The following is a 12,178-nucleotide window of genomic DNA, read 5'->3' as shown; positions in this document are numbered from 1 at the left end:
GAGACCCCTCCCCCCATCATTATTTTAAATTCCAATGAGTACAGGCTCAGAGCCATCAAACACTCCCCATAATGATAAGCCTTTCATTACTGGAATCATTTTTGTGAACCTCCTTTGAACCTTCTCCAATGTCAGCACAACCTATCTTAGATAAGGTGTCCAAAACTACACACAATACTCCAAGTGCAATCTAGCCAATGCCTTATAAAGCCTCAGCATTATATCCTTGCTTTTATATTCTAGTCCTCTCAAAATGAATGTGAATATTGCATCTGCCTTCCTTACCACTGACTCAACCTGCAAGTTAACCTTCCCATTGACTCCCAAGTCCCTTTGTACCTTGGAATTTTGTATTTTCTCCCCATTGAGAAAATAGTCTATGCTTTTATTTCTTCTACCAAAGTGCATGACCATACTATTTCCAACACTGCATTCCATATGCCCATTCTCCTAATCTTTCTAAGTCCTTCTGCAGCCTCCCTGATCCCTCAACACCTCCTGACCCTCCACCTACCTTTGTATCATTCACAAACTTGGCCACAAAGCCATCAATTCCATCATTCAAATTACTAATATATAACCTAAAAAGAAGCAGTCCCAAAACTGACCATTGCATAAGACCACTAGTCACTGGCAGCCAATCAGAAAAGGCTTCCTTATTTCCCACTCTTTGCCTCCTGCCAGTCAGCCAATTTTACTTGTGTTGCTCTTATATTAAAGTTGGTTTATCAATTACATGCTTATTCTGCAAGTTTAGAGATATAGTTTTCTTCTGTTGAATTTGCAGTATGTTTTCTACTCTCCCCTGATTAGGTAAGCTCAGAGGATAGAAAACTTCATAAAAATTCAAATTTATTGCATTATTAGTTGAAATAATTCACTATGGTCTCCTTTTGAAGTCCATGCTGATTCTATTGCCCTGAGGCTGGGAATGGGGAGGGAGGTAGTACACTTAAAAGACAGAAGCTCGTGGCCACAACAGGTTACAGATCTTGGCAACAGCAGGCTCAATAGACTATGGTCCCCACCAATAACAGTTGCTAGAGAACCCCAGGTGGAAACATTAGCCTATCTAAACTCTAGAGAAGATGGTCAGTGACTCTGCCCTCCGGTCTCTGCACAAAACTGAGTCCTTTTTAATGATTGTTGTTCTTTCAATCCTCCTAGCAACACCAGCAGGATCACCATGGTGTCGCCAATTACAAGAGATTTCCCACATCCAAAACGAAACATTACTTAATAACATCAACCTTTGCTCACACAATTATAACTCATTTCAAAAATGTAAAAGAGTGTTTCCCAGTGTGATTAAAAATGAGTTGAAAAAGGTTATTGTCAATTTTCACTTCAAGATAAATTGACTCAAATTGCATAATTTCTGAATAACAAATGATTTTTTCCATGACAGAACATTTCCTAGTTTCATATTTGTGAACATTCTAGAAGGTGCCTGGCTGCTCACCTGGCTGATGACATCATCACTGAATGAAAACGAGTTCCTCCTGAACTGACATCATGCCATTATACTTTGTAACTGCAAAACATGAAACTAATTTTTACTGTACTAACTTTTTTTTACTGTGCCTATGGTCTGTTCTTTATCAAATTATGGTATTGCTTTGCACTGCTGTAACTATATGTTATAATTATGTGGTTCTGTCAGTGTTAGTCTTTGGTCTGTCTTGTTTTCTGTGATATCACTCCGGAGAAACATTGTGTCATTTCTTAATGCATGTATGCATTTCTAAACGACAATAAAAGAGGACTGAGTATTCTCATAATGTAACTAATCTAACTGAAAGAGCTGGGGATCACTCATCTATGTTTGGTTTCATTTTTTAAATTTTGCTTTTACTTTTAGTGAGGTGCATACTTATGACATGGTGTCATAATGACGTATGCCATTCACATACTTTTACTTATAACCTATAATGAATTATGTAAAGAAACAAAGATTGCTTAATCAAACAATATGGTTAGAATATTACTCAAATATTTTTGAAATATTAAATACACAACACATGGAGCAACGGGATTCCTCCTTCCTGCTATTCATGTCCCAGGTGTTTATCTTTAAAGATCTTTGTGGGAGGTTGCTTTCCATTTGGAGGTCTCTAATGAGAGCTGAAACCCCACCTTGGTTGCAAATTTCATGCCAGAATTGGCCCAGATATGTAGCTCAACAGAAGGGATACAGATAATGCTGCTTAGACAAATTCAAATTCTTCAATGTTCAGACCTCAATAATATTTATTTGGCATTCACCGGAGCATTTAGATCTGCAATAAATTGGAACAATGGAGATCTCTCAAACTGCTAATACATTTGTAACATGCCTGTGGTTAATTTCTATTACGCACTGGTGAGGTAAAATAACAACAATCCAAGATGCCTTGGAATACTCCAGGAGCTGTTTTGCTTCTTTTATTGTTTTGAATTTAAATCTTTATAAATTCAATTAGTACATTTCTTGAGTACTCCCCTGTCAGCAATTTGAGAGTAAATGGCCTCTTAAAACAATTCCTCTTGGATCAGAACAAACCAAAAACGTTTTTGGATGGGAGACCTGCTATGTTTTTTTTGAAAATGGCAGTTTCACCCAGGCTTCTTCTAATATCTTATCACAACAGTGACAGGAAATTGAGAAAACCCTGCAGAAATCAATGCCTAACTGTCTACTGTCTTTCCAACAGTATTTCACCCACTGAATTAATGTGACATTGCATAGCACACATTCAGAGATGAATTTCTTTCAGTAATATAGAAAAAATCATAATTCCTATTCCTTTTCCTGTTGCATTTGAAGCCACAGAATATGATCTTATGTCGTCCCTCAGAATCCAGGACAACTTTCTTCCAACACACATAAAGAGCTGGACAGTTGATTGGCAAAAGGGATTTGAGAAGATCATGGGACGGGAGGCCTAGGGAGAAAGAAAAGGGGGAGGGGGGAAACAGAGGATGGGCAAGGGGTATAGTGAGGGGGACAGAGGGAGAAAAAGGAGAGAGAGAAAAAGAATATGTGTATATAAATAAATAACGGATGGGGTACGAGGGGGAGGTGGGGCATTAGCGGAAGTTTGGGAAGTCAATGTTCATGCCATCAGGTTGGAGACTACCCAGACGGAATATAAGGTGATGTTCCTCCAACCTGAGTATGGCTTCATCTTTACAGTAGAGGAGGCCGTGGATAGCTCTTGGCTCCATCCCTCCCCCTCCTGTCTTCTCCTATCATTTCAGATCTCCCCTTCCCCCTCCCACTTTCAAATCTCTTACTAGCTCTTCTTTCAGTTAGTCCTGGCAAAGGGTCTTGGCCTGAAGCGTCAACTGTACCTCTTCCTAGAGATGCTGCCAGACCTGCTGCGTTCACCAGCAACTTTTATGTGTGTTGCTTGAAATTCCAGCATCTGCAGATTTCCTCGTGTTTGCAACTTTCTTCCAGTTGGTTAAATGCTGATTGAAGATGCCACTGTGGGACCTTCAGATTTTGCCTCAGGTATTGCTTGGCAGTCAAAGCAGGTGGGCAAATTGGGAAGTGGTACACTTTTTCTGTATTTTACTTTATCTTCTGTACATTTTTTCTGTTTTGTCCTGTGCACAGGCTTAAGACTCTCAGAGCCATCCTAAACGTTGGTTCTTCGTCACAAATTCACTGCACTACAGCACAGAAACAGGCCGTTCGGCCTATCTAGTCCATGCCAAACTATTATTCTGCCTAGTCTCATTGGCCAGCACCTGGAGCATAGCCCTCCATATCCCTCCTGTCCATATTCTATCCAATTTCTCTTAAATGTTGAAAGTGAACCCACATCCACCACTTCCAATCTCAGCTCATTCCACACTCACACCACCCTCTGAGTGAAGAAGTCCCTCTCAGGTTCCCCTTAAATATTTCACCTTTTCCCCCTTAACCTTTAATCTCTGGTTTTAACCTCACCCAACCTCAGTGGAAAAAGCTTGCTTGCATTTACTCTATTTATACCTTAACAATTGTATGTGTCTCTATCTAATTTTCCCTCATTCTCCTATGCTCCACGGAATGAAGTCCTAACCCACTCAACCTTTCCCTGTAACTCAGATCCTCAATTCCCAGCAACATTTTTTCATATTTTTCGTGGGCCTGGAGCCTGAAGGGATGCTCTAATGTTTTCAAGGGAGACATGGAGAGCAGCTTGGAGCCTTATTCTACATTCACTGAGTAAATCACTTGCCATAAGAATCTAGGTGTCTGCTTGTGAGCAAGCACTGTGGCTGACTCTTCTGCCTTGATGAGGCCACTCTCAGTTCTGAGGAGCAGCACCTCATATTCCATCTAGGTAGCCTCCAACCTGATGGCATGAATATCGATTTCTCCAGCTTCTGGTAATTTCCCCCTCCCCCATTCCTATTCTTCAATTTCCCTACTCTTAATTCATCTCCTCACCTGCCTATCACCTACCCCTGGTGCCTTTCCTCCTTCCCTTTCTCTCATGGTCCATTCTCATTTCCTTTCAGATTCCTTCTTCTCCAGTGCTTGCCTTTTCCACCTACCACCACCCCAGCTTCTTATTTCTTACTCCTTCCCCACCCATCTGTCTTCACCTTTCACCTCTAGCTTGTCCTCCTTCCCCTCCCCCTCACCTTCTTATTCTGACATCTTCCCCCTTCCTTTTCAATCCTGTTGAGGGAGTCTTGGCCCAAAACATTGACCATTTGTTCATTTCCATCGACGCTGCCTGACCCGCTGAGTTTCTCCAGCATTTTATGTTGTACTGTGTACGGTCTGTGCAATGGAACTGATAAGGGCAATTAAGATCTCACTGTTGAGAATATCAGCCTGAAACAGAATCCAGGCAGCAGTTTGCTTTTGGCACCAGTGGAATGAGTATTTTGCAGTATCAGCATTGATGATACTTCCTCGTGCTTTGGAGGTGTGTGCTGCAGGTAAACAAAGTCTCAGAGCCATACAGGAGAGCAGTAATCACTGCTGCTTGGGGAACATGTTCCTATGCTGGGTTCAAAGCCTTGACCTTCAAACACTTTTTTCTCCAAAGGAAATATAGCTATTGAGATATGGGTAGTAGTGCATTTTTTCCAGGATTTTGTCAGAGAAAAGCATTGTTCAAATGAGCAGGCTGGTAAAGAACCTTCATTTTGTGAACATTAGGTCCAAGATCCATCATACCATGTGCTTTAAAGAGAAAGTCAATGACGATTGGAAAGGAGCTTACAAATGCAAATGTCACCAGCATATTGCACCTCTCCTTATGGAGACAACACAGTTTCCTCACATGTCAAATCACTAACAAGAGAAAATCTGTAGATGCTGGAAATCCAAGCAGCACTCTCACACACACTCACAAACAAACACACACACACACACACACACACACACACACAAAATGCTGGAGGAACTCAGCAGGCCAGGCAGCATCTATGGACAGAGTAAACAGTCGTTGTTTTGGGCCGAGACTCTTCATCAGGACTGGAGACAAAAAAGATGAGGAGGCACAGTAAGAAGGTGGGGCGGGGAGGAGAGGAACACGTACAAGGTGGTAGGTGAAAGGTGAAACCGAGAGGGAGGGGAGAGGTGAAGTAAAGAGCTGGGAAATTGATTGGTGAAAAAGATAAAGAGCTGGAAAGGCGGAATCTGATAGGAAAGGACAGAACGCCATGGAAGAAAGAAAAGGGGGAGGATCCTCCAGAGGGATGTGATGGGGAGGTAAGGAGATAAGGTGAGAAAAGGAAATGGGATTGGAAAAAGGTGAATGGGAGGTGGGGGGAGCACTACTGGAAGTTCGAGAAATCTGCATCCATGTCATCAGGTTGGAGGCTACCCAGATGGAATATAAGGTGTGGCTCCTCCAGCCTGAGTGTGGCCTTATCACGACAATAGAGGAGGCCATGGACTGACATGTTGCAACAAGAAATTTATATTAGGCAGGAAATGGTGTTGGATAGACTGTTGGGTCTGAAGGCTGATAAGTCCCCGGGACCTGATGGTCTGCATCCCAGGGTACTTAAGGAGGTGGCTTTAGAAATCGTGGATGCATTGGTAATCATTTTCCAATGTTCTATAGATTCAGGATCAGTTCCTGTGGATTGGAGGGTGGCTAATGTTGTCCCACTTTTCAAGAAAGTAGGGAGAGAGAAAACAGGGAATTATAGACTGGTTAGCCTGACGTCAGTGGTAGGAAAGATGCTGGAACCAATTATAAAAGATGAAATTATGACACATTTGGATAGCAGTAACAGGATAGGTCCAAGTGAGCATGGATTTACCAAGGGGAAATCGTGCTTGACTAATCTTCTGGAATTTTTTGAGGATGTAACTATGAGAATGGACAAGGGAGAGCCAGTAGATGTAGTGTACCTGGACTTTCAGAAAGCCTTTGATAAAGTCCCACATAGGAGATTAGTGGGCAAAATTAGGGTACATGGTATTGGGGGCAGAGTACTGACATGGATTGAAAATTGGCTGGCTGACAGGAAACAAAGAGTAGCGATTAACGGGTCCCTTTCGGAATGGCAGGCGGTGACCAGTGGAGTACCGCAGGGTTCAGTGCTGGGACCGCAGCTGTTTACAATATACATTAATGATTTAGATGAAGGGATTAAAAGTAACATTAGCAAATTTGCAGATGACTCAAAGTTGGGTGGCAGTGTGAAATGTGAGGAGGATGTTAAGAGAATGCAGGGTGACTTGGACAGGCTGGGTGAGTGGGCGGATGCATGGCAGATGCAGTTAAATGTGGATAAATGTGAGGTTATCCACTTTGGTGGTAAGAACAGGACGGCAGATTATTATCTAAATGGGGTCAAGTTAGGAAAAGGGGAAGTACAATGAGATCTAGGTGTTCTTGTACATCAGTCACTGAAAGCAAGCATGCAGGTACAGCAGGCAGTGAAGAAGGCTAATGGCATGCTGGCCTTCATAACAAGGGGAATTGAGTATAGGAGCAAAGAGGTCCTTCTGCAGCTGTACAGGGCCCTGGTGAGACCACACCTGGAGTATTGTGTGCAGTTTTGGTCTCCAAATTTGAGGAAGGACATTCTTTCTATTGAGGGAGTGCAGTGTAGGTTCACAAGGTTAATTCCCGGGATGGCAGGACTGTCACTTGTTCAATGATTGGAGCGACTGGGCTTGTATACATTGGAATTTAGAAGGATGAGAGGGAATCTGATTGAAACATATAAGATTATTAAGGGATTGGACATGTTGGAGGCAGGAAGCATGTTCCCGCTGATGGGTGAGTCCAGAACCAGAGTTTAAGAGTAAGGGGTAGGCCATTTAGAACAGAGTTAAGGAAAAACTTTTTCACCCAGAGAGTGGTGGATATGTGGAATGCTCTGCCCCAGAAGGCAGTGGAGGCCAAGTCTCTGGATGCTTTCAAGAAAGAGATGGCGAGAGCTCTTAAACATAGCGGAATCAAAGGTTATGGGGATAAGGCAGGAACTGGATACTGATTGTGGATGATCAGCCATGATCACAGTGAATGGCGGTGCTGGCTCGAAGGTCCGAATGGCCTACTCCTGCACCTATTGTCTATTGTCTATAAGAATGGGAAGTGGAATTAAAATTGCTGGCTACTGGGAGATCCTGCTTTTTCTGGCAGGTAGAGCATAGGTGCTCAGTGAAGCGGTCTCCTGATCTATATTGGGTCTCTCTGATATACAGGAGGCCACACTGGAGTTGACCTCAACAGATTTGCCTCGCCTGGAAGGATTGTTTGAGGCCCTGAATGGTAGTGAGGGAGGAAGTGTAGGGGTAGGTATACCACTTGTTTTGCTTGCAAGGATAAATGCCAGGAAGGAGATCAGTGGGGAGGGACAAATGGACAAGGGAATTGCATAGGAAGTGAGGGGGTGGGGGGAGGGAAAGATGTGCTTGGTGGTGGGATCCCATTGGAAATGGTGAAAGTTACAGAGAATTATGTGCAGGATGCGCAGGCTGGTAGGGTAGTAGGTGAGGGCAAAAGTAACCCCATCCCTGGTGGGGTGATGAGTGCTTGGTGTGAGGACAGACATGTGTGAATTGGAAGAGATACACTTGGGCGCAGTGTTGATGGTGGAGGAAGGGAAGCCCCTTTCTTTGAAGAAGGAGGACATCTCCTTAGTTCTGGAATAAGAAGTCTCATCCTGAGAGCAGATGTGGCGGAGACGGAGGAATTGAGAGAAGGGGATGACGTTTTTACAAGTAACAGTGGTAAAAAGTATAGTCCAGGTGGCAGTGAGAGTCCATGAGTTTATAATAGACATCAGCAGATAAACTGTCTCCAGAGACAGAGACAGAGTGATCAAGAAAGGGGAAGGAAGTGTCTGAAATGGACCAGGTGAATTTGAGGGCAGGATGGAAGTTGGAGGTATAGTTGATGAAGTCGACGAGCTCTGCATTTTTGTAGGAAGCGACACCAATGCAGTCATTGATGTAGTATAGGAAAAGTGCAGGATGGTCACTAGTGTAGACTTGGATCAGATGCTGTTCCACGTAGCCAACATAAAAGCAGGCATAGCTGGGACCCATGCGAATGCCCATGGCTACACCTTTTATTTAAAGGAAGTGGGAAGAGCCAAAGGAGAAATTATTGAGCGTGAGGACAAGCTCCGCCAGACGGAGGAGAGTGGTGGTGGAGGGGAACTGGTTGGGTCTAGTATCCAGAAAGAAATGGAGAGCCTTGAGGCCTTTCTGGTGTATAGGGACCGGACATCCATAGTGAAAATAAGATGATCGGGGCCAGGGAACTTGAAATCATTGAAAAGATCAAGAGTGTGTGAAGTGTCACGGATGTAGGTAGAAAGGCACTGAACCAGGGAGGACAAAATGAATAAAGGTAAGCAGATATAAATTCAGTGGGGCAGGAGAAAGCAGAAACAATGGGTCTACCATGACAGACAGGTTTGTGGATCTTGGGTAGGAGGTCGAAACAGGAGGTGCGGGGTGAGGGAACTATGAGGTTGGTGGCAGTGGATGGAAGATCCCCAGAGATAATAAGGTCAGTGATGGTGTGGGAGACAATGGCCTGATTCTCTTTAGCGGGATCCTTTTAAAGTGGTAGTAAGAGTCGGTGTCGTCGGGCCTCGGCAAGGTAGAGGTCAGCCTACCAGACTACTACAGCACTCCGCCCCCCCTTATCTGCGGGTTTGATGGTGAGGTTAGGATTAGTGCGGAGAGAATGGGGAGAAGTGTGTTCCGTAGGAGTGTATATGGAATTGAAGATAGGAGTGTTGAAGTCGAGACAGTTGATGTTCTGTCGGCAGTTAGCAATGAAAAGATCCAGAGTGGACAGAAGACTGGAGCAGGGTGTCCAGGAAGAGAAGGAGGGTTGAAGATGGGAGAAGGGGGTCATCGGTGCGGGATGGAGAGTCCTTGCTAAAGAAGTAGGCACGGAGATGGAGGTGGCAGAAGTTTGCCTGGCCTGTTGAGTTCCTGCAGCATTGTGTGTGTGTTCCTCATTTGCAATACAGCTCAGATCCGTTCCAGCAGGATACTTGTTGGGGATAGGCAACCTTACCACAACATTTTTTCAAATAATTAACTTAGGCTGGAAAAGAGAAAATATTTGATTCAGAGTTGCAAAGTTTCAAGAGCTCAAAGGCTCAAAGTTCAAGACTGAAATATTTGATTGTGTGCTCTCTAATAACACAGCAAGAATTCCACTGATAAATGATGTGGCATGTCTCATGCATTTCGTGCTGACCTTGAAATTCATACCAATTGTCAGGCACTGATGTTCATATCACAAACAAAGATATCCAATTTATAAACAGAAAGCTATTGCAGTGTGGCTCTCGTGATCCTCTTATGGCCAATCACATTTTTGCAGTGAAGAGAGACAGTGGCAAAACCTAATTAAAGTACCTCTACTAAAATATCCAGTGATTTTGGTACAATGAGTGCAAGAGGAAAAGACCATTGTAGTGTTTTCTAGCTTTCTATTCAGCAGTTCCTCATCACCCTGGAGATGCAGCCTCCATTGATCATTCATATTGGTGATGTGGCAAATGGTGCTGACGGTATCAGGAGAGAATTCAGTATCTTGACAGCACTTTAACTTATCTTTTCCACCTATTTGTCTCACAGCTTGGATGTCACTACGAAGCCAAGGAACATTTTTAACCGAGCACTCTCCAGCATCTTTATAGAAGAGGAATGGGTGGGCTGTAGATGCTGTGGTTCCTTGACAGACTTATTGACTTTGTCTACTCTGCACTAAAGATAAAACACCATTGTGTCAGCCCATTGTTGAATGCTGTCTCTTTCTGCTGACTGTGATTCAGGGTGATTTGCGTTAAGTCTTGTTATTCCCAGAGGTCTCTTTCTAATTTACAGTTTAAGACTCAAATTTGTGGCTTATATCTTATTTTCAGGCTGCAGGCCATGTGTTGACTGGACATAATATGTGATTTCTACACAGACTATAGAACACCAGTCAGTCATGGAATTAAATACAAATAATATACTTGAAGATAATAACAATTTAGGTACCTTGTCATTCTTACAACAATGTTTTTCTTCAAAAAAAACTTGTGTTAGTTTCCTCAAGATTTTAATATGCTGTTTTTGAAACATTATTGTCATGCTTCATAAACAATATTCATAATAATTGTCCGGGTGGCAAGATGGCAGCATTTCTAATTTTGCAATCTTAGATGTGGTCATTCATCTCAACAGCAAATTGGAATTTTCTGTTAGTGTTCTTATTATTCTTGCCGTGGAAATTGCTCTCAGTGTTATAAACTTCACTGCTGACAATTATCGTATCAAATCTCCTGCAGCTTGAAGATGGATTCTGTTTCTCTTACGTGTTGGATTTACTTGGATTCTTACCATCAAGGATGCCTCAAGAAGGTTCTGAGTGCCAGCTGGAAGAACAGGCTTACTAACTCCAGCATCCTGGAGGAAGCTAACATTAACTTCATAGCCACAATCGTGACTCAACCACAATCGTCAGCCACATCATTCATAAGCCTGACTCCAGGCTCTCTAAACAACTGCTGTTTGGCCAATTCAAGGATGAAAGTGCACCCCTGGAGGGCAGAAAAATCGGTTCAAGAACAATATCAAGGCCCAGCTGAGGAAGATCTCCCATCCTGAGTGGATGGGATAAATTAGCACAGGCTAGGGAAAGCTGGAGAGGGACTGTCGATGAGGGGACTGCACAGCTCAGAGAATATCTCCACCCTGCCACTGAGACTAAGCAGCTTCAGTGTAAAGAGAGACTGGGAAAGACCCGACCAGCTACATCCACCACCACTGCAATGACCTACACCTGCCAACACTGCAATAGGACTTGTGGATCACGGATCAGCCTCTTCAGTCATCTCAACACCCACAAAGACCAGATCAACCACCGGGAGAAGAATCATACTCGATCGCTGATATAAGATGATAAAATATGATTTACTTGGATTCCAGGTTTTCATAACTGCTTCCTTAATGATAATGACATAAATGTTGTAACACTGGGAAACTTTAAATTATGCATCTGCATCTAACACAGATGGTAGCCATTTGGCTCAATGAACTTGTGCTAGCTCATTTTACCTGGCAATTGTCTCTGTTGCTTTTGCTCCCCACATTTCAATAATCCCTCCCCCATCAGACTACTAGGAGGAGTTTAATGTAGCTCATTAACCTGTGGTTGGGATGTGAGAGGAAACTGGAGCAGTGGGGGAACCTTCGTGTCCAGCAGTAGCTCGGCTGGTGATTTCAGACCAGTTCTAAGAGGTTTCGTCAAGATTGACAATAAAGATTTGGGTCTTCCTTTGTCTATCTGCATCTGTGAATGGTCCTCACATAGGAGCAGAATTAGACCATTTAGCCCAGCGAGTTTGTCCCAGAATTCCATCATGCTGATTTATTATCCCTCTATACCCCATTCTCCTGCCTGCTCCCCATAAACATTGACTGCCTTACTAATCAAGAAACTATCAAACTCTTCTTTAAATATACCCAATGACTTGGCCTCAACAGTTGTCTGTGGCAACAAATTCAACAGATTTGCCACTCTTTGTTCAACAAAATTCCTCCTCAGCTCTGTGATAAAGAGATGTCCCTCTATTCTGAGATTTTGCCCTCTGGTCCTAGATGCTGCCACTATTGAAAACATCTTCTCCATGTCTACTCTATCCAGGTCTTTCAATATTCAGCAGGTTTCAATAAGATTCCCACTCAGTCTTCTAAATTTCAGCGAGTACT

Source organism: Mobula hypostoma, chromosome 1 (assembly GCF_963921235.1).
Source record: "Mobula hypostoma chromosome 1, sMobHyp1.1, whole genome shotgun sequence".
Taxonomy (NCBI): domain Eukaryota; kingdom Metazoa; phylum Chordata; class Chondrichthyes; order Myliobatiformes; family Myliobatidae; genus Mobula; species Mobula hypostoma.
The sequence above is the reverse complement of the archived record's forward strand: the minus strand, read 5'-3'. Positions refer to the sequence as shown.